We start from the raw sequence: 22,300 nt of genomic DNA, 5'->3' as shown, positions 1-22,300 counted from the left end.
TGTTTTTTATTAGAGAAAGGGAGAACAGATCAGGATTGGACGCCCGCAAATTGTATTAGCAATGATAATTAATGCAATTTATGGTTAAATTCAATATTTAAAAAAGGTTGGAGTACTTTTTAATTCAAAAACAAATTTAAAAAACTTGGATAAGATTTTTAAATGAAGTAGGTGATGGGTGAAAAAATCGTATATGAATACGATATTGAGTCGCGTCTAGCGCAACATGTACACTGGGAGGATTGTGCCTTGCTTGACGGGGTACAACGTCTCCTAATTATTATTTATATAAAAAGAAAAAAAAAATAGTTGTGAAAATCTTAGCCAAGAGCTTGAAATGGCAAATTGACGAGTCAATTGTTTTTTGGTCCACTAAGCTTGAAATGAACTCTGTCCAATTTTTTACTGTCCTCTAGTGAGTTTATGAAAAATTAAAAAATGAAGGTTTCTTTATTCCTTGTTCTTTAAGTTCAATTTTTCTTAAATTCATTACATTTTTAATTTTATATTTAAGATTATTAAATCATTCTGTTTTCAGTTTCAAAAGGACCCATCAATTCAATTATTATTTTTGACTGAAATGATCGAATTGATTATCCTTTACTCTAATTTAAATGGATTTACTCATTTCAAAGGGTGAAAATTACAAAAATTAAAAATTATATTAATTAATTCATAATTAAAAATTAATTGGCTTTAAGATCTTATGTAGTTGAAGATATCTTCAATAATTACTGTTGTAACATGCACGTCTAAATAGTCAACTGTTATATATAAAAGAATATAATCGTTATTAATTTTTTTTGTTAAATACGATTGACCTACTAACAAAAATTGTGTTAGTGATGATTATTAATGCAATTTGAGGTTAAAATTAAAATTTCAAAGCTCTTTTGGAGTACTTTTTAATTCAAAAACAACTTTAAAAAACTTGGTTAAAATTTTCAATAAGAATGTGACCGATCAAAAAGTGTTCTAGCTTGATGTATGCATTGGGTTGGAATGTGCCATACTTGGCGGGGCTTTTACTCCTAAATATTCTTCATAAAACAAGAAAAAAATAGTTGTGGAAATTTTAGCCAAGAGCTTGACTAATCAGTTATTAAATTGTTCCCAAATAATTGACTTCAATTGATCTTGCTTTCATTTACCATCCCAAAATGTTTCAGTGGTGTTATTTTATATTGGTTGAATTTTATTTTATTTTTTTGTAATTTTATATTTAAATCAATCTCTTAATATAACATTAATTGATTTTAAATTAAATACTTAATATAATTTAAAATTTGAATTTGTTATGTTCTTCTTGCTTGTTACATGTTATAAATTATTTACGTGATAAATTACTTTGTTTCAATTGTTAGTACAGGATCTGCACTCGGGAAAGGTATCTGTTCTAGATATAGCAACCCATATACAAGTGGATATCTCCCCATCATATAGTTGTTTACTAGGAAGGCCATGGATCCACAAGGTGGGTGTCGTCTCTTCCTCACTATATCAAAAGATCAAATTCAATGTGGAAGGATAATTGGTGATTGTAGCCGAGAAGGAAGACTTATTGGTGACCCAACCTATAAATGCCCCATATGTGGAAGCAACAAAGAAATCATTAGAATGTTCTTACCTATCTTTTGAACCTGTTAATGCAATAGATGAAGGACTCAAGTTCAGTCGGATTGTAATCAATCAGATGATTAACAAGGGTTGGAGTATTGGGTTCGGCTTGGGCAGAAACCTTCAAAGGATAAGAGACTTTCCTAAGATTGAGGATTATAGTTGTAGATCGGGATTAAGTTATGGGACAGAGAAAATGCAAAACAAGAGTAAAAGGGCAAAGAACAAACCAATGATCTTTCCCTATTTAAATGAAACTTTCATTCTCAGAGGATACATACACCCGGGAGCTGAAGAAGACACAAAAAAAGAACCAAAATGGGAGGAAAATTTTGCCAAGCTGTCCATTGATATGGTGGATGATTGAAGTCAAAATGAGGAAGCTTTGGTTTATCCCTACCCACCTAGATATGAATTGAAGAATTAGAGGGTCATCTAGATACATATTATTTTTTATTTTTCTTCAATGTAATCATATCTCCTAATCGCTTATGCCCAAAAGCATTAGGATGAACTTTTATGTTTGGGCCTTTTATTTTTCATTATTTTAATAAAAGTAGGAGTATGCATTTTGTTCATTTCTTCCATTTCATTCATTATCCCATCAAAGTTTTCTTGCCAATATTTCTTATTCCATTAACTTTTAGGTTCCCAAATGAATGCGAAGGTAATCATGACAATGATCCGAGGTTTAATTTTAAAATTTTAATTAATACTGATGAATTTGATACTAAAAAAAACTCTAAAGAATACACTTTGTCTCCAGATTTAATGAGGCTAATTAAGCAGAAAGATAAATCCATTAAGCTTCATCAAAAAGTTATTGAATTGATCAAATTGGGTAATGTTGAAAACAAAAAAGAAGTCAAGATTGGTACTTCACTCTCAGTAGTTGACCGACAGTGTTTAGAGGATTTGCTTCAAGAGTTTGTAGATATGTTTGCTTGGTCCTACCAAGATATGCCTGGGCTCAGCACTGAAATAGTAGAGCATAGGTTGCCTTTAAAGTCAGAATGCAAGCCGATGCAACAAAAGTTGGAAAGAATGAAGCAAAGATGTTGTTGAAAATCAAAGAGGAAGTAAAAAAACAATTTGATACAGGCTTTCTGCAAGTGACCAAATATCTTGAATGGGTAGCTAATATAGTACCTATCCCTAAGAAGAATGAAAAAGTATGAAAGTGTGCAGATTATCGAGATCTAAATAAAGCTAGTCCAAAGGATAATTTTCCTTTGCCTCATATAGATAGACTAGTAGACAATATGGCCCAACATACAGTGTTCTCTTTTATAGATGGATTCTTTGGTTATAATCAAATAAAGATAGCTCAAGATGATATAGAAAAGACCACATTTATCACTATGTAAGAAACTTTATGCTATAAGGTCATGCCTTTTAGTTTGAAGAATGCTGGGGTAAACTATCAAAAGGCTATGGTAACACTCTTCTATGATATAATGCATAAAGAGATTAAAGTATACGTGGATGATACGATTACCAAATCCTGAAAAGGAGATCATGTAGTCAATCTCAAAAAATTATTTGTGAGGTTGAGAAAGTTTCAGCTCAAATTAAATCCAGTCAAATGTACATTCGGAGCCAGGTCAGGAAAATTTTTAAGATTTATAGTAAGTGAAAGAGGAATAAAAGTTGACCCGGACAAAATTTGGGCCATTCAAAATTTATCCCCTCTAAGTACACAAAAAGAAGTTTGAGGTTTTTTAGGCCAATTGAACTATATTTCTCGGTTCATTTCTCAACTCACTTTTAAATGTGACCCCATTTTCAAACTCCTTTGAAAGAATAATCTTGGCAAGTGAAATGAAGAATGTTAAAAAGCTTTTGATAAGGTTAAACAATACTTATCAAATCCTCTAATATTAGCACTACCTATTCCAGAAAAACCACTGATTCTATACATAGTGGTAAATAAGAAATCAATGGGATGTGTGCTGGGTCAACAAGATGAATCCGGTAAGAAAAAGAGAGCTATTTATTACCTGAGCAAAAAATTCATAGAGTATGAGTCCAAGTATTCTTTACTGAAGAAAATGTGTTGTGCTTTGGCTTGGATAACTAAAAGACTCAAGTAATATATGCTTTACCATACAATTTGGCTCATAGCTAAACTAGATCCCATTAAATACATCTTCAAGAAACCATCACTATTAGAAAGAATCGCAAGATGGCAAGTGATGCTCTCGAAATATGACATAGTGTATGTGAGCTAAAAAGCAATAAAAAGAAACATAATTGCTGAATTTTTGACAGATAGAGCTACTGATGATTATGAACCTATAAAGCTAAATTTTTTAGATGAAAAATTAATGACCATCTCAGGGTTAGAAGAAGATAATGACAAGGAAGAGGTATGGAGAATATATTTCGATGGGGTCGCCAATGCCATGGGGCATGGGATTGGATTAGTTTTAATATTTCTAATGAAACTCTATTATCCTGTTACAGCAAGATTAAACTTCAACTGCACTAATAATATAGTTGAATATGAGACTTGTGTTATGGGACTACTGCTACTTTGGACAGAAAAATTGAAGTGTTAAAGGTGTTTGGGGATTCAGCTCTAGTCATTTGTCAACTAAAAGGTGAATGGGAAACAAGGGATTCAAAACTCATCTCTTATCACAAATACATTTTAGAGCTATGCAAACAATTCAAGGCAATTTAGTTTGAACACTTACCTCATAAAGAAAATCAAATTGCAGATGCCTTGGCTATCTCGACTGCAATGGTGCAGATCGATGATATTGTCAAAATTCAGCTTATCAAACTAGACATCAAGGACGTGACAGTGCATTATGCCAACTTGGAAGAGAAAGAGGATGGTCACCCATGGTATCATGATATTATGCGATATCTAAAAAATCAATAGTACCCAAATCAAGCAACAGAAAAAGTGATAAGAGAGTCTTAAGAAGGTTGGCTATGAGATTCTTTTTAGATGGAGAAATTTTGCACAAAAGAGGCAAAGACTAAGTGTTATTATGTTGCATAAGTGCCTTTGAGGCCAAAAAGATTATTGAAAAAGTTCATAATGACATGTGGAGTACATGTAAATGGGTATATGATGGCAAGACAGGTTATGTGAGCTGGATATTACTGGTTGACAATGAAAAATGATTGCATTGATTATGCTCGAAAATATCACAAATGCTAGATTTATGCTAATAAAATTCATGCTCCATCTAGCATTTTACATGTTATAGCACCATCTTGGCCATTTTTTATGTGGAGAATGGATGTCATTGGTCTCATTACCCTAAAAGCCTTAAATGAAAATAGATTCATTTTTGTGATGATTGATTATTTCACTAAATAGGTCGAAGCCACCTCTTTCACAACTGTGACTAGATCATTGGTATGCAAATTCATCAAAAGAGAAATAATCTACAGATATAGGCTCCTAAAAAGAATTATTTCAAACAATATAAAAATTTGAATAGTAAGATGATACAAGAAGTATATGTTCAGTTCAAGATCAAACACAACAGTTCAGCTCTATATCGTCCAAAAATGAATGGGGCGGTGGAAGCTGTAAATAAGAACATCACAAAGATTTTAAAGAAGATGACTGAAACATATAAAGACTGACATTGGAAATTACCTTTTGCCCTACATGCATATCGAACCTTCGTGCGCACTTCTACTAGGGGAACTCTTTTTTTCTTGGTTTAAGGGATAGAAGCTGTATTGCCAATAGAAATAGAGATCCCATCCCTAAGAGTCTTAAAGGAAATAGGATTAGAAGAAGCTGATGGGTCCAAGAACGCTATAAACAATTAAACTTCATTGAAAAAAAAAGATTAGCGGCACTCTGTCACGATCAATTATACCAAAAGAGAATGATGAGAACTCATAGCAAAAAAGTTAGACCTTATCAATTCCAAGAAAGAGAGTTGGTATTAAAAATATTCTTTCAAGTCAACATAATGATAGAAAAAAATGGACTTCAAATTGGAAAAAATCATATGTGGTAAAAAGAGTTTTTTCAGGATAAGCCTTAATCTTGTCAGAAATGGATAGAGATGAACTTCTTAATCTTATTAATTTGGATGCCATGAAGAAGTACTTTGCTTGATCCAAAAAAAAAGTTCAAGTTGAAAACCCGAAAAGACAGCTTAAGCCCCAAAGAAAAAGTTCATGTTTAGAAGGGCGGTTTGAATTGAACGAAGGTAAATTTGGATGAATAAAACATGGCATCACTTCAAAGGCATACCAAAGATAGTGAATTTTAAAGAGCTCTGAGGTGTCAATGCATCATATTTTAGTTGAGTTTTTGAATAAACTCAAGATTTGTTGTCATGATTATCTGATCATTTATCTTGGGACATTGCTACCCTAAATAGCCGTCCCTATACACTCTCTTTTTGTTTTCATACCATCATTTGTAATTTATTGCTTATCTGAATAAATGAAAGCTGTCTTATTGTTCTCTCTTAGTTCTATGCATTGCCATTATATTTGTCTCTTCTCTTTATACTTTGCTATGAATAGAATAAGTGAATAACTTGCATCTCGCACTTTAAAATTAGGATAATGATTAATAATTGAATAAAGTCATAAGAAGTTGTGTGTTACTTTGAAGGATTAAAAGAGACAATGACCAAAGATGAATTCTTCCAAGTAAGAGAAAAGTGGCTTCTATAGTTTTCCTTGGGATAAAAATAAATGTTCAAGCTAATAAAGGATAGTTTCTTTGCCAAACATGCATAAAAATGAGAGTGCAGAAGCCTTAGTACCACAATTAATATTTCATTTACATCTTAGATAGGGCATGCACTTACATTATTCACTTACATGATCTTAGCTCAGTTTAGATCATTTCTTATGACTCGTAGTTTTATCTCGATCATTTATTTTTGACCTTGACTTGATCCTAATCACTTCATTTTTGACACGTGGTTTCATCCCAATCACTTGATTATGGCTTAGTCTAGATTATTTTTTATGACTTGTGGTTTCTTCTCAAACATTTTTTACCTCGATTCGATCTTGGTCACTTCATTTTTGACACGTGATTTTGTTTTTGTCACCTTATCTTGGCTCAATCCATATCATTTCTTATGACTCGTGGTTTCATTCTGGTCATTTAGTTTCGACCTCGACTTTGTTCTGGTCATTTCATTTTTGACATGTGGTTTCGTCCTAATTACCTAATCTTGGCTCAGTCCAGATCATTTTTTATGACTCGTGATTTTATCTCAGTCATTATTTTTAACCTTGAATCGATCCTGGTCACTTAATTTTTGACATGTGGTTTTATCCCGATCACCTGATCTTGGTTTAGTCTAGATCATTTTTTTTAACTCGTGATTTTATCTCAATCATTATTTTTTATCTCAACTTGGTCTTGGTCACTTCATTTTTGACATATGGTTTCATCCTGGTCACTGATCTTGTCTCAATCTAGATCATTTCTTATGACTTGTGGTTTTATCTTGGTCATTTATTTTTGACTTTGACTAGGTCTTGGTCGCTTTATTTTTGACAAGTGGTTTCATCCTGGTCACTTGATCTTGGCTTAGTCTAGATCATTTCTTATAACTCATGATTTCATCCCTGTTATTTATTTTTTACCTCAACTCAATCCTGGTTGCTTCATTTTTAACTCGTGATTTCATCTCGGTCACTTGATCTTGGCTCAGTCTAGATCATTTCTTATGACTTGTGGTTTCGTCCCAGTTATTTATTCTCAACGTCAACTTAGTCTTGGTCGCTTCATCTTCAGACTCGTGGTTCGATCCCGATCAATTTTACTAAATGATTTGACTCTTGGTTTGAAACAAAGTGGGTGTCTAGGTCTTTACATAATCTCTATTTAACAATAATGTGCAAAAATGGCAACTGTAGACACCCATTTGTGTCCAGGGTCAATCGAGGTTGATTTTTTTTATCTTTATCATTTTTATTACTATAGTGTAGTATGTTGTTATAATGTATATGATGGTAGTATAATATAATACATAGTACATTATATTATTATTATTATTTATTCTGTTTTTCTTTCTTGTTCAATCTGTGAGGATGAATTTTGGAAACTTAAATCGAATCAGTTGATTATGGTAAAAAAAGGTTTATGATACAAATTACAAAGCCTTTAATTCAGGTTCTGGATGTTAACAAGAATTCAACCTTAAAATCATGTTAGACAGAACTTAATCCCAGGATTCAAGCCTAGGATTGATTCTATCCGTTTCTAAAAATTGGATTTTAGGCTACCTATAATTCGAGCAAGCTCTACAGAGGACAAACACACAGAAAAATTATTAGAGAGAAAGGTTTGAAAAATTTTGGGCAGTGGGATTATTCTAGAAGTTTGGTCTCGAGATTTTGGGTTCAATCTAAAGTTTTTAGGTTTGATTTTAGGTTTCTGGGGTTAGACTTAGGATTCTGGATAATTCTGGGAGCAATCAAGGCAATTTTGGGAGAAATTTGGAAAATTTTGAAGAATTTTGATTTTTTCTAGAAAATTTTGGATTTTTCTAGGTTGGAATGAATTTTTCGATGAAGGTTTGAATTTTCTAGTGATTTTTCTAGAAAGGATTTGAAGTTTCCGATGAGATTTTGACGAGATTCCCAGAATCTGACAAAAATTTTCAGATTCTGATAAAATTTTCAAAATCCGACAAAGTTTTCAGATTTCGTTTGAATTTTCAAACAGGTTTTTTAAATAGAGAGGAAAAGATCCTAAAGCTAGGAGAGAGTGGCTCGGGTGATTATGAGGAAAACGCTGAAGCTTTAGCTTTTATACTGCTACTGAATGACAATGTTTTGCAAAGCCTTGACCCGTGAGTGACTCAACGACGATTCGTGCATTGATCTTGGTACCGACCCGACCTGATCACAAGTTTTTTTTTTCTATTTTATTTTTATTTTTTAATTTTATTTTATTTTTAACTCATTTTTTAATTTTTTTCTAGTTTTATTTTTAAGAAATTATATTTCTGCCATTTTATTTCTGAAAGTAAATGAATTTTTTTTTAAAAAAAAAGAAAAATGATTATATATATATAAATCTTTTCAAATAAAAATCTTTTTTCAAATAAAGTTTTCAAAAAATATTTATATAAAAAAATCCTTTCAATAATCTTTTTCAAATAAAAATCCTTACAAAATAAATTTATGAATTCCACCAAACTATTGGAGAATTTTCATGGGTTAAATCTTTAAAGTGGAATCCACCAAACTATTAAAAAATTTCATAAATCGTTTTTTTCAAAAAAATAAAAAAATAAAAAAAAAAATTTTTTATCCTCTAAACTATTGGAGGATTATTTTTAGGTCTTATCAAACTATTAAAAGATTTTTATTAATTTTTTTGAATAAAAATATATTAATAAATCCGACGACGGAGCCTCTTTAGAATGGAACGCTAGTTTTTTTGAATACTCATGATGCGAGAAAATTATCTTAAATTGCTACCAAACTATTGAGACAATTTTAAGATACATTTTCAATATTAAATTATTTGATAAATCATAAAATGATTAAGGCTTGGATAATTCAAAATCTAATTGGTATCATCCTTTAGATGGGCGTTGTGGGAGTGCTATGATCTTCTTCATGGGTAACCGACTCTCGAACTTAACATCTGATTTCGTGGATCAGAATATGTATCAGGTGACCAATCACACATAGACAAAAAAAATCGGTGGTGACTCCTTCTAATTCATATTTACTAATAGATCCATGGATTTATACGTTATAATAGGTCTTAACCACTTCCTAATTATTCATCTGTACTTTCAGCTTTTATTTACTCAACACATTTAAAAAAATGACCAACAATATATCATCTAAATTTATTTTTAAATCTTATATAAAAAATTAAAAATTAATGTAAATGATCTATTATTTTAATATGTTTACAAACTTATTATCATCGTGGTGTGTCTTGGAATAGTTTAACTCAATAAATAATTGAAACAAATTATTTATTTATAAGTAATAATTATTTTTTAATTCTTAATCTATATGTAATCTTTAACTTTTATGTACTTAATTCACTTAAACAAAAAAAATATTATACACTTAAATCTTTTCGAATCTATAAATTTTAAAAATTTGATCAACACTCGTACTCAGATCGATTACAGTACAACACTTATTACAATTTTTATTACTAGATGCATAAAAATTACAGTTTCTTATATTAAGCAATACAACGCATATTAATTAAAGACATTTAAATTGAAAGTTAAAATTTCACTTTTTTATAAAATTCATAATTTTAATTTTTAAAATTTAAATAAATATCTGTATTGTAAATAAATAATATAAATAATTATCATTTGTGCATCTCATGAGTTAAAGCTAATATTAAGTAGTCCCTTCATCTCAAATTGTTTACGTGTTATTGATTTCTACAAAATTAAAAAAAAAAAACTTTGATTTTAATGAATTTTAGTATTAATTTTTAAACTTTTTAATGTCCAAAAAATAAAAAATCATAACAAAAAATTTTTAAATATAAAAGATTAAAAATTTTAGATGTAAAAAAAAAAAAAAACAATGTTTTGAATTTTAAAAAAATGTAAAAAAATGAGATAAAAAATTTAAAAATTAAAACGAGCTATGCATAAGAACCAAAAGGGTAATAAATGACGTATTGAAAATTGGAAATGTTTGGCTTGTTTGAATAATTTTTTACTTACTAAAAATGTTAATTAACAGGGTTATTATTAAATTAAGTATTGTTGGGGCAGTTTTATTTAAAAAAAAAAAATAGAGCTGGTATTAAAAATTGGATTTGAAATTTTTAGGTTCAAATTTTATCATAAAAAAAATGAAAGGTTTATGAAATAAAAGAGATTACGTGTAAAAAATTATATATTGGGCAATCCACGTCAAAAATGTATTTGATGGCTATTGAGCTTAAATTAGGTGAGTATGGTAATGCGTAATGTATTTTCAGTCTAGCTTGGGTCGCAATAAATTTGATAATTTAAAATAAAATAAGATTATATAATAAAAAATTGTTTTAAAAAATATGATATGATATGATTTAAAATTTTAATTAAAATTATATAAATTTAATAAAAATAAAAAATATATTATATTTTACATGTTAATATAATTATTATATGTAATTTTTATATAAATCATGATATAAATTTATAAGACAAAAATACTTTCGTCTAAATCACAGTCATAGCTGGCTCCACCGTGTTAGATGATGTGCATGGTAGTTTCACCCTTTTCAAAAAGCTGCGGTTTTCCATAAAAAAAAACTACAAAGTTTAAGATGATTTGCTTTGGTAACAACATTAGATACTTAAAAGGGAATTGAAAGGAGAGCCTGGAGATTAGATTCCTTTTATTTCATGAAAATTAATTTTTAAAAATATTTATATTTTAGTTTTTTCTTTTTTTGTTATTTGGATGTATTAATAAAAATATTTTTTTGGTGTTTACCTATTTTTTGAAATTTTTATTTTTTAAAAATAATATTAATTTAACTATTAAAATATTAAAAATTATTTATTATTAAAATATATTGAAATAATTGATTATTAAAATTATTAATATTAAAAAATAATTATATTTTAATAATATTTAATACTTAAATATTATATTAATATAAACAAACACTTAAAATAAAATTATTTATTATTTATATTAATATTTTAAAATATTAAAATTATTTATAATAATATTTGTAGTTGTATTAAATTAAATTTAAACTTAAAAAAAATTTATCCAAGGCCCAACATGAGTAGTACAGTGCTCATAAATTTGACGAGTAATCTTACCTATAAATATTTTTTTTTAAAAAAAATTATCTTTCTCTTTAGAGGAAAACAATATAAAAAATAGTTTTATTTTAAATTAATTAATAAATTATTTTTTGTTAACCGATTAATTTTCTAACAAATAAATATAAAAATACAAAAATTATTTTTCAAAAATTATTTTCGTAAAAAAACAAAGTTTTGCAACGACTTTGATTTTGAACATACAATTGTTCTCTGATTTGTCAATTGAAATGGCAAAGAGGTCTTATCGAATAAGGTGCTTGACTGACTCGTAGCTAAAGTGTTCCACTTAAGAGCAACTTAATTGGTTGTATCAATGTATGACTTGCTTTCATTCACTGCCACCAATAATACATCAGTCGAAGAAACGAAATCCGATCATAATTAAATATGACATAAAACTAATATAAAAATATATAATTTAAAATTTTAATAAAAATAAAAAATATTTATTTTAACAAAAAATTTAATGAAAATAAAAAAAATATTTTTATGTTCAATATATCAGTATAAATTTTAAATAATAATTTTTTATTTTCCACATATTTAACAGAATATAAACTCAATAAAACCAATTAATAGATCTACCCACAAGTGTACGTTTATCACTGGACTACTACCCAATACTTTGTATGTTCAACAAAACAAAGACTGTGGCTCTTCTCTATCTGGAAATCTCAACATTAGTTTCCCTTTTCAATCAGCAACCCAACCTTCAGAGTGTGGTTACCCGGGGCTTCAACTGGATTGCGAAGAAGATAACCGCACGACTTTGACCGTAGACCATGTGATATAACAAAAAAGTCTTATACGCGTACGCTGGCCTGGTGATGTGGATGCCGTCTTCGACGGGGCCTTAACAACTTCTTAATTATCCATCTTCGCAAAATAAAATAAAGAGAAATAGATAAGAAAATCTTATCCAAGACCTTGACTAATTTTTTAAATTGTTCTCCACAATTGAATTTGATTTCTCGAAGTATGACGTGCTTTCAGTTACACCACACAAACTGTTTCAGTGCTTAATTTCCTTGTCTTTTACAACTTGATTCCTTACTTGCATCTTCCAATATTCATTATACTTCTTAAATTCTTACCCCCCCTTCTACAAATTTTTATATTATTATATCTTTTTTTAAGATTTCTATACTATGCATTATCGGATAGTATATAAATCTATTATATTAATGCATTACATAGGATCATTTCATTGATTCACAAATTTAAAAAATTTAAAATCTTTAAAGATAAATATTAAAATTATTTAATTAAAATTTTTTTATTTTTTATTTTTTTTTGAAAGAAAGAGAAGATTTCATTAACTTGAAGAGCAACTATCCTCTATTAAAGTATCATAGATTTCAACTGAACAACAACATTGAAATCTTCTCTGTACGTCAATGCCTCTCGTTGCCCCAATAATAGCTCTTCCCATCCACCTTCCTACTTTTATTTTTTAGATGGAAACACCCGGCCGTCCGATTTCAATCAATCTTGCATGGTCATAGCCCAGGTTCCAACCATGCTTGAGAATATTACAGGTCTGTCTACTTCGGATATTTACCAACAGCTATTACTGGGCCATCAACTGACATGGGATTACTACAACTGCACATGGTGCGACAACAGTGCTTTATTCCGAGAAATGTAAGATTTTTTTGTGCATTTTAGTTCTATTTTAGAAAAGATTGATAACTGTTCTTGATAGGAATTAAGCTTAATAATTAAATTAAGAAAATTACAGTTAGGTTTATTAGGATATTCCAACATAACAAATTATCACTGATTTTCTAAAATAAATATTATTTGATGCAATGAATATGCAGTTTATATATTTTAAATGTAATGAGGTATTTTACTGACAAGATAAAAAAGTCTTTTTCTTCTCTTTCCACCCTCTTGCTCATCGGTCAAGGGCCAACTGGCACCAACAAAGTGGGGTTTGAAAAAAAAAAAAAGATAAAAGGAAGAGAAAAAATAAACAAAAACTAAGGGTATTTTTGGTACTCGATGGGTTCTTTTTGTTACAAATGGTCGTAATTAACATTTTTATGATGACATTAAAAAAATCATTAAATCAAACATTAATTAATTTTCAAAAAATCATACTGACCATTAATTTATTTCTATTTCATTACGTAAGTGCAATTTTCTCTAATAAAAATTAGCTCCTTGGTTATGCTAGCGTTTTTTGAAAATTGTGATTTGGAAATCTAAAATTAAAATCAAATTGATGTTTAAATAGAGAAGTTTGAATTCATTTCCATACTGTATTCTAATAGTCAACTATACAATGACAAATTCATCTTTAGTATCTTTCACTACAGGTAAGAATAAGATACTACAAAATATAATGTTTTATCTGTTTATTTTTTTGTTTTTTACATTTCTTTATCTGCTTCAAATTATCAATATTTTTTTATATCATCATTATTAATTTTAATTTGATGTACTGAATAATTCAAATTGTCAGATTTAGGATATGCCTTGAAAACCTATGTGGACAGCTCTGTGCCTTTCCTTTTTAAGGGTCCCCATGTATTCTACAATGATGGTGATCGACCAAATCGTATGCTTCCCTAAGAATTCATTATTAATGTTGTTCTTGGATTTGCTATATATTTTAGTTTTTTTGTTGAAATAATTATTTTTTTTTTGTCTTGGTATTTTGTTGCAGGTACATATATTTTGTGTCTTGAAATAACAGGTATATTTAAGTTTTAGCTTTATATTTGCATTTATAAATCAAAGTCCTCAAGTTTAACAAAAAAGAATTAAACAAGCTTTTTAGATCGTACAAGTTTAGATTTAATTTTAATGCTTTTTCCAATTCTCTTAAGATCATTCTCACAATGAGTCTCACTTTTTTAAAATTCTCATAGTACCCAAAATATATGTTGATGCTCATTGGTTTAATTATCACATTTAATGTGGTTGAAACTGTATGGGAAGAAAAAAAATATTAACAATCTTTTTTAAAAAACTTCTACAAAATATAGTACAACTATGAATTTAGTTGTCAATAGTTCAATGGGTGAGAGTTTGTTAAAAGACAGTGTTAAGGAACAGTTTAACTCAAATCCTGGGTGTTACAGTGTTGACAACATTTCAAAGAAAAAGTTTGAAGAACCTGCCTCAACTTCTAATATTGTTTTCTCTGATGTCTACCCATCAAAACTTGGACCCCTAGAAGATGATTACCTAGTTTTTTTTGTCTAAATAAGTTATAGTTTGAAGAATGTTAGCAGTCCTGTTAGAGATTTGGTGACATTAGAGAACGGAATAGATATATAGCATCTTCCAGAATTGTTGAGTCGACTGCAAGTGATGATCATAAATCCTATTATGGTTAAATAGTGGATGTCAACACTAGACTTTATCAATTCCTTTTGGGTTTGTTTGCATCTTTTGGTGTTTCTTTTATGGTAAATTAGTCTCAATTGTGTAGTTTGAAGGTTATGTTTTGGATGCTCATTTCAATATTTTCTGATTTGTTCATTTTCCCTCCATGTTTAAGTTTATTCAGTATGACTACAATTTTGTGTTTGTGCTTCAAGATTACTGTTAAAATTAAGGTTCCTATGTTTTTATTTGCTTGGACACTAATGCCTTTCATTGAAAAGTACTAATTTGTTTACATTTTTTTCTTGAAAAGGAGGAATTGCCTTACCAAGAATGTTGCTGGGGATATCTATCTTGATTGCTGTTGTTACATACAAATTATGAAGAAGACACTTATCCGCAGATGATACAATTGAAGAGTTCCTTCAAAGTCAAAATAACTTTATACCTATTAGGTATTCTTACTATGAAATAAAAAGACTAACTTGTGGTTTCAAAGATAAATTAGGAGAAGGGGGTTATGGTTCAGTGTTTAAAGGAAAACTTCGTAGCAACCATCTTGTGGCAGTAAAGTTGTTGGGCAAATCAAAAGCTAATGGGCAAGATTTCATTAATGAAGTTCCAACAATTGGGAGGATTCATCATGTCAACATTGTGAAACTTATTGGGTTTTGTGTTGAGGGGTCAAAGCAAGCTCTTGTATATGATTTCATGCCAAATGGTTCCTTAGATAAAATCATATTTTCCGGAGAAAATAAGATCAGTTTAAGCTGGCAGAAAATGCTTGATATTGTGCTTGGAGTTGCTCGAGGAATTGACTATTTACATCGAGGGTGTGACATGCAAATTTTACATTTTGATATCAAGCCTCATAATATTCTTCTAGATGAGAATTTCAACCCAAAAGTTTCAGATTTTGGTCTGGCAAAATTGTATTCAGTAGATGATAGTATTGTTTCTCTTACTGCAGCACGAGGTACACTGGGATATATTGCTCCTAAATTGGTCTACAAAAACATTGGAGGCATCTCATATAAGGCTGATGTTTATAGTTTCGGGATGCTATTAATGGAAATTGTGGGAAGAAGGAAAAATTTGAATGCATTTGCTGAACAATCAAGTCAGATTTACTTCCCATCATGGATATATGATCGATTTGAGCAAGGAAAGGAAATAGAATTGGGAGATGTTACGGATAGTGAGAAGACAATTTTGAGGAAGATGTTAATAGTAGCTTTTTGGTGTATACAAATGAATTCTCCTAATCTTCCTTCAATGTCAAAAGTATTGGAGATGCTTGAAACTGATACTGAATTGCTTGAAATGCCTCCAAGACCTTTTGAGTTTCCTTTTGATGCATCAACTAAGGATCATGGTGGCGACAATCCAATTGATGAGCCAAATACATCACTTGATGCTACGAATGAAATTAGCTTAAATATAGTGTAAACTAGCGATGGTGCATTTCATTTTGTCCTCTATAAAGTTTTATAATTTTATGCCTAGCTTGCTACTGAAGCCATTTATATAGCAATTTACAGTATAATTTTTTATGTAATATACTTGTGAGAAACAATATATGGTGAGGGATATACCTAAGTGAGGGTACTTTTTCATGGTGGTCTGAACACCAGAATTTGCTATAACATGATATGAGCGTTCTGTTGCACTGTTTGCAGAAGTTATAGAACCAACCATTCAAAACATCTATATCGAGAATCCTAGCTTCACATGTGCATCTTGTAGTGTCTGTATTAGAGAGTGATATGAAATTTCTAAGAATCATGTGTTTTTAGTAATCAAGATGCATGATGAAATAAAATTTGGTAAGTTAGAACATACCACCCCTGGATCGAGCGCTAGAAGTTGTTCAATTGTCATTCTTTCTCTTTTTTTTTTTTCTTTTCCTTTTTTACGGGAAGTCAATCATCAATCTTCATCTCTAGTAAAATGACCATTGAATTTTCAGCTTCAAATCTGGAGAGAGGGAATGATTAGTGTTTTTTAATGGGAGAAAGGGAGAACAGACCAGGATTGCACGCCCGCAAATTGTATTAGCAATGATAATTAATGCAATTTATGGTTAAATTCAATATTTAAAAAAGTTTGAGTACTTTTTAATTCAAAAACAAATTTAAAAAACTTGGTTACGATTTTTAAATCAAGTACGTGATGGGTGAAAAAATCGTATACGAATACGACCTTGAGTCGCGTCTAGCGCAACGTGTACACTGGGAGGATTGTGCCTTGCTTGACGGGGTCCTGTCTCCTAATTATTATTCATATAAAAAGAAAAAAAAATAGCTGTGAAAATCTTAGCCAAGAGCTTGAAATGGCAAATTGACAAGTCAATAGTTTTTTGGTCCACTAAGCTTGAAATGAACTCTGTCCAATTTTTTACTGTCCTCTAGTGAGTTTATGAAATTAAAAAAATGAAGGTTTCTTTATTCCTTGTTCTTTAAGTTCAATTTTTCTTAAATTCATTACATTTTTAATTTTATATTTAAGATTATTAAATCATTCTGTTTCAGTTTCAAAAGGACCCATCAATTCAATTATTCTTTTTGACTGAAATGATCGAATTGATTATCCTTTACTCTAATTTAAATGGATTAACTCATTTCAAAGGATGAAAATTACAAAAATTAAAAATTATGTTAATTAATTCATAATTCATAATTCAAAATCAATTGGCTCTCAGATCTTATGTAGTTGAAGATATCTTCAATAATTACTGTTGTGACATGCAATTCTAAATACTCAACTGTTATATAAAATAAAATAAAATCGTTATTAATTTTTTTATTAAATACAATTGACCTACTAACGAAAATTGTGTTAGTGATGATTATTAATGCAATTTGTGGTTAAAATTAATATTCAAAGCTCTTTCGGAGTACTTTTTAATTCAAAAACAATTATAAAAAACTTGGTTAAAATTTTCGATAAGTACGCTGACCGATCAAAAAGTGTTCTAGGTTGATGTATAAACTAGGTTGGAATGTGCCATACTTGGCGGGGCTTTTAGTCCTAAATATTCTTCATAAAACAAGAAAAAAATATAGTTGTGGAAATCTTAGCCAAGAGCTTGACTAATCAGTTATTAAATTATTCCCAAATAATTGACTTCAATTGATCTTGCTTTCATTTACCATCACAAAATGTTTCAGTGGTGTTATTTTATATTGGTTGAATTTTATTTTATTTTTTTGTAATTTTATATTTAAATCAATCTCTTAATGTAATATTAATTGATTTTAAATTGAATATTTAATATAATTTAAAATTTGAAATTGTTAGGTTCTTCTTGCTTGTTACCTGTTATGAATTTATTTACGTGATAAATTACTTTGTTTCGGTTGTTAGTACAGGATCTGCACTCGCGAAAGGTGTCTGTTCTAGAAATTGCAACCTAGATGCATGTGGATAAAATCTATGCTTGTAAATCTAGTTATCATCTTTTTGACATACTTTGTTCTTTCTCGTGAGAGATTTTGTCCATTTAAGTGGTAGCGAATTAAATATAGGGTGATTCCTTTTTGAAAAAAAGAATATATATGTTTTAGAAGACATTCTTTTACATTAATGTAAATCTTACACTTTTTTGGATCTTTAGATCAAAATAGTTAAAATTATTATTTTTATTAAAATTAATTATGAATTTAATTTTGATTTAAAAATTTTAAAAAATATAAGACTTATGCTAATATAAGTGGATCGTTACTCTTTTTTTTTTAAATTGACAAAAGAGTCAAAAAGAATAACTTAAACAAAAATTTAATAATCATTCAAATCTTTATTATTTTATTGTGATCAGTTAAATCCTTAAATATTTACTTTTATCAATTGAATCCTTATTAAATAAAAATTAGTTAGTCTCAACACTCATTTTCGATCAATTAAGGGTTTAATTTGAGTGAAAATAAATGTTTAAGAATTTAAGTAGGAAAAAATAAATATTTAAATGTTCAATTGATCAAAAATAAAAAATTTAAGATTTGATTGATTATAATAAAATATCAAAAACTTAAATAATTATTAAATTTTTGTTCAAATGCTTTTTTAATCATTTCTCCTTTAAAATTTATTTTATATTATTGTGCTCTTGTGTTTAATTTTGTTTTAATAATATGAAAATAAAAGAAATAATAATGTAAGAAAATCATCGTATTTCTTCATTCAAAAGTTGTAAGTAATAAGAAAATATCTTTAAAATACATAGAAAGTAGTCTCCATCAATTTAATTTAGTGTTGACTCTTGCTGGGCTCTAATTGAATGACATTTCTCACTTAATAAGGTCACAATATTTTTATTTTAATATTAATTAATAACGGATGAAATCACCTTTTAAACCTTAAAGTTATATCCTATAAAAACGATGATTAGTTTTATAAATGTCACTTAAATAAAAAAGAAAAGACAACAATTAGATAATAACAATTATCATCTATATTTGAAGAAAATCAAAGAAAATATCGGATCAAAACCAAATGAACGTTATTTATAAATGTCACATATTATTTATATATGCTACATAGACCATAGCTATTTCTATAAACTTCGTCTATATAAAAATAGACGACAGTTTGACTGTAACAATTGTCGTCTATATTCAAGAAGTTGTCTCTAGCATTTGTCACTTAATTAGGCTACAACAACTTTTTATTTTAATATTAATAAAAGACAAAATTATCTTTTAAACCTTATAAATATTTTATCAAAAAATCGTTTAAGGTTAAAAAACCTAAAATAGAATGTTCTAAAAGTCTCTACAAAGCTTTAGCTCCACAGACTTCACAATTTATAAAAAAATCAAAAGAGTTGAGAAAGGAAAGGGGAATTATGTTAATGAAGAGAAGTGGCTCTACAAAGCCTACTAATGGCTTTCTTCGTTTTCTTTCTCTTTTATGAAGTTTCTGAAGCCTAAAGCTTTGCTGGCTCTTTTTTGTTGATTGACTACTCCGACGGTGAGTCAGTAAGACAATGGCTAGAAATGAGACAGAAAGAATGGAGAAGAGATTAACGAGGAAGATGAAACGAAAAAAGGAAAATAGAAAAGGAGCCAAAAAAATAGAGAGGAAAAAGAATAGTAGCAGCATCCTAAAGTAACCTCACATGAAGGGATGATTTAAAGAGATTTGGCTTGAGGGCATAGGGTGGTTCTACTGAGGGACTAATCCATTAACCTTTTCAGTCAAGCTCAAATACACAAACCTTTATCCTTGGCACGATGTTGTTGCTCCAAGTTCACAAATTTCTCTTGTTGGTTAGTTGCATTGACATTTCACCTTCTTATTGGAGGATGCCACCTTCAATGACACTATAATACCTCATCCTTTTCTCCAGTCAGGCGGTTCTAGGATTAATTCAGTCAGTTACATTGTCCACTCCTCTCTTGCTTCTCTACAAGGTAGTAATCAGAGACCAACCAAGGAGCAAGCACAGCATGCACATATAACTAAAACAAGCTTAAATGGTGGGAAATTCTAGAAATAACAAGATAGATTAACATAAATTGTGTAAACATACCTAAGAAAGCTAAATACTAGAATTAAATATCAAAATGGATTAGATAGATTGTTATGTCTGTGCTATTCTAATGGGAGTATGAAGATGAGGCGAGAAACATAAGATTTTAATTAAAGGTGAGGCTGGAATAAAAAACAAGGACAAGAAAGTAAAACGATAATTAAAAAAGTATAAGAATGCAATGAGTACATGTGGCATGTGGAAGAGCAGTAATTATAGGGAAAATAGGGACTAAATTAGTTGACATATATACATGCACACGCATACACCCCATTCAGTTTTGCATTTGTCTCACAAATGGGGAATACATTAGTTGACAAATATACATACACACACACATATACACTCCATTCAATATTACATTTGTCTCACAAATGAAACAATAGAAAATAAAAAATAAGATAGTATGAAAAATCAGATCTAATAACAGGAAAATTTACCACATTGAGCAGGATAAAGACCTAAATAGCATCATCCTGAAAAGAATTCTGGGGAAAAAACAGGAATTCAGGGATGATTGTGCAGAGAATGGCATGGTGAAGTTGAAAGGCTGTATGTACAGAAGGTCATAGGAAGTGAGGAAGAGTGATGCACATGAGAACCAAGACATCTGATAGTATACTGACTGAACATACTAACAATAGCTTCAGCTCATGTGCTCTAAATGAATGTGAAAAAACCAAAAAACGAAAATTTTAAATTTATATTTGGATGATAAGCTTCAATGTTATTTCTTACACGTTCAAGCCGCTCTAGGAGCAAAGTTTTAAGCTGTCGAATACCCCTTCCTGTTGAATTACGGTCCATGTTATGCGCTATTTCAAAAGCATGAAAGCGACCTGCCCCAGAAAGCCACATAATTAGTGTTGTATGCGTTGTGTATATTTTCAATCCAAACTTGAATTTCGCTGAATCCCAGCAGCATTGTAATTAGCCAAAAAAAAAATTGCTCTAATTGATTTATACAGTTGTTTTTAAAAGAGTAAATTAAAAAAAATCAGCATTTACAGCCTAACATGAATGTATGACAAACCGTACAAGAACTCCAAGACTAGAATATGAATTTTTCAATATCACAACTTCAAATTAGTCTCCTTTATTAGGTAAAAGTGCAAAAGGTAGTATAATGAGGGAAAAGAAGAAATAAAGTTAAATTTTTAAAACATCAAATTTAACATGCCAGCAACAGGAAAAACAACAACCTCCATTACAGAGCTCAATCAATAGCCCTTTGTTTGTTTTCATTCCCCAAAAATTTTCCTTTTAAACTCCATTTTATTGAAAGGATAAAACTTTTGACAATTCATACTCAAATTGGAGAATAGAAATCCAACCAAAAAGGATCAGGAACTCAGTGTTTATTTAACTTTCTTGAAACAGTTAATGATAAAAGATTTGGAATTGCTCAACACTTTTCAAGCCAAAATAATCAAAACCATAACCCCATATATCACTGGAATTTCCAATCCTCAAACCGCAAACTTTTCATCAGGCAAACTATAGCATGAATTTTTTTTTGAAACCCAATTCATCAAAAAGCAGGAAAAACACAAAAACAATAAAAGAAAGAAAGACAAAGACTTACTATGATAAGCAACACGAGTAGCTTTCCATCTCAACATGTTATCAACTCTAAGAAACCTTTGAATTTTCGAAGCCAAAGTCGGAGGCAATCTTTCACTGTTAAACACTCTTCAGAAACATCGCCACCACTTCCACTACTACTACTTTCACCATAAGTGACCTTGAAACTCCCTTACTTTCTTCTTCTTCTTCATTGGTAATGATTGATTTTTTGTTGGGTTTGGGTTCTTCTTCAAAGATGGGATCGACAAGAACAATCTCATTTGACATGATTGGTGTAGCAGTGTAAAAGAAAGGAGGAATGGGAGTGAAGGGTGTATAACAAGTGGGATTCTGATGTGTTGGGAATAATGACTCAAATCCCATAAGAGATTTGTTTGGGATTTGTTTGAGATTTGTCAGATATTGCTTGATGGACAAGAAGACTTGCAAAAAAAGAATTCTAAGAGAAAGA

The 22,300-nt window shown here is 29.6% G+C and overlaps 1 pseudogene across 1 annotated transcript; it reads left to right on the top strand.

Moving 5' to 3' along the window:
• Positions 1 to 12,687: 12,687 nt before the first annotated feature.
• On the top strand, positions 12,688 to 16,449 carry LOC111276331 (rust resistance kinase Lr10 pseudogene; annotated as a pseudogene). The gene is made up of 4 exons (XR_016333815.1): positions 12,688 to 13,037; positions 13,864 to 13,959; positions 14,068 to 14,097; positions 15,046 to 16,449. The product of XR_016333815.1 is annotated as a rust resistance kinase Lr10 pseudogene (transcript).
• The last annotated feature ends 5,851 nt before the right edge of the window (positions 16,450 to 22,300 follow it).

The sequence above is a fragment of the Durio zibethinus genome, chromosome 25 (genome assembly GCF_047325235.1).
Source record: "Durio zibethinus cultivar Kanyao isolate XHJ-2024 chromosome 25, ASM4732523v1, whole genome shotgun sequence".
NCBI lineage: Eukaryota > Viridiplantae > Streptophyta > Magnoliopsida > Malvales > Malvaceae > Durio > Durio zibethinus.
The sequence above is the reverse complement of the archived record's forward strand: the minus strand, read 5'-3'. Positions and strand labels throughout refer to the sequence as shown.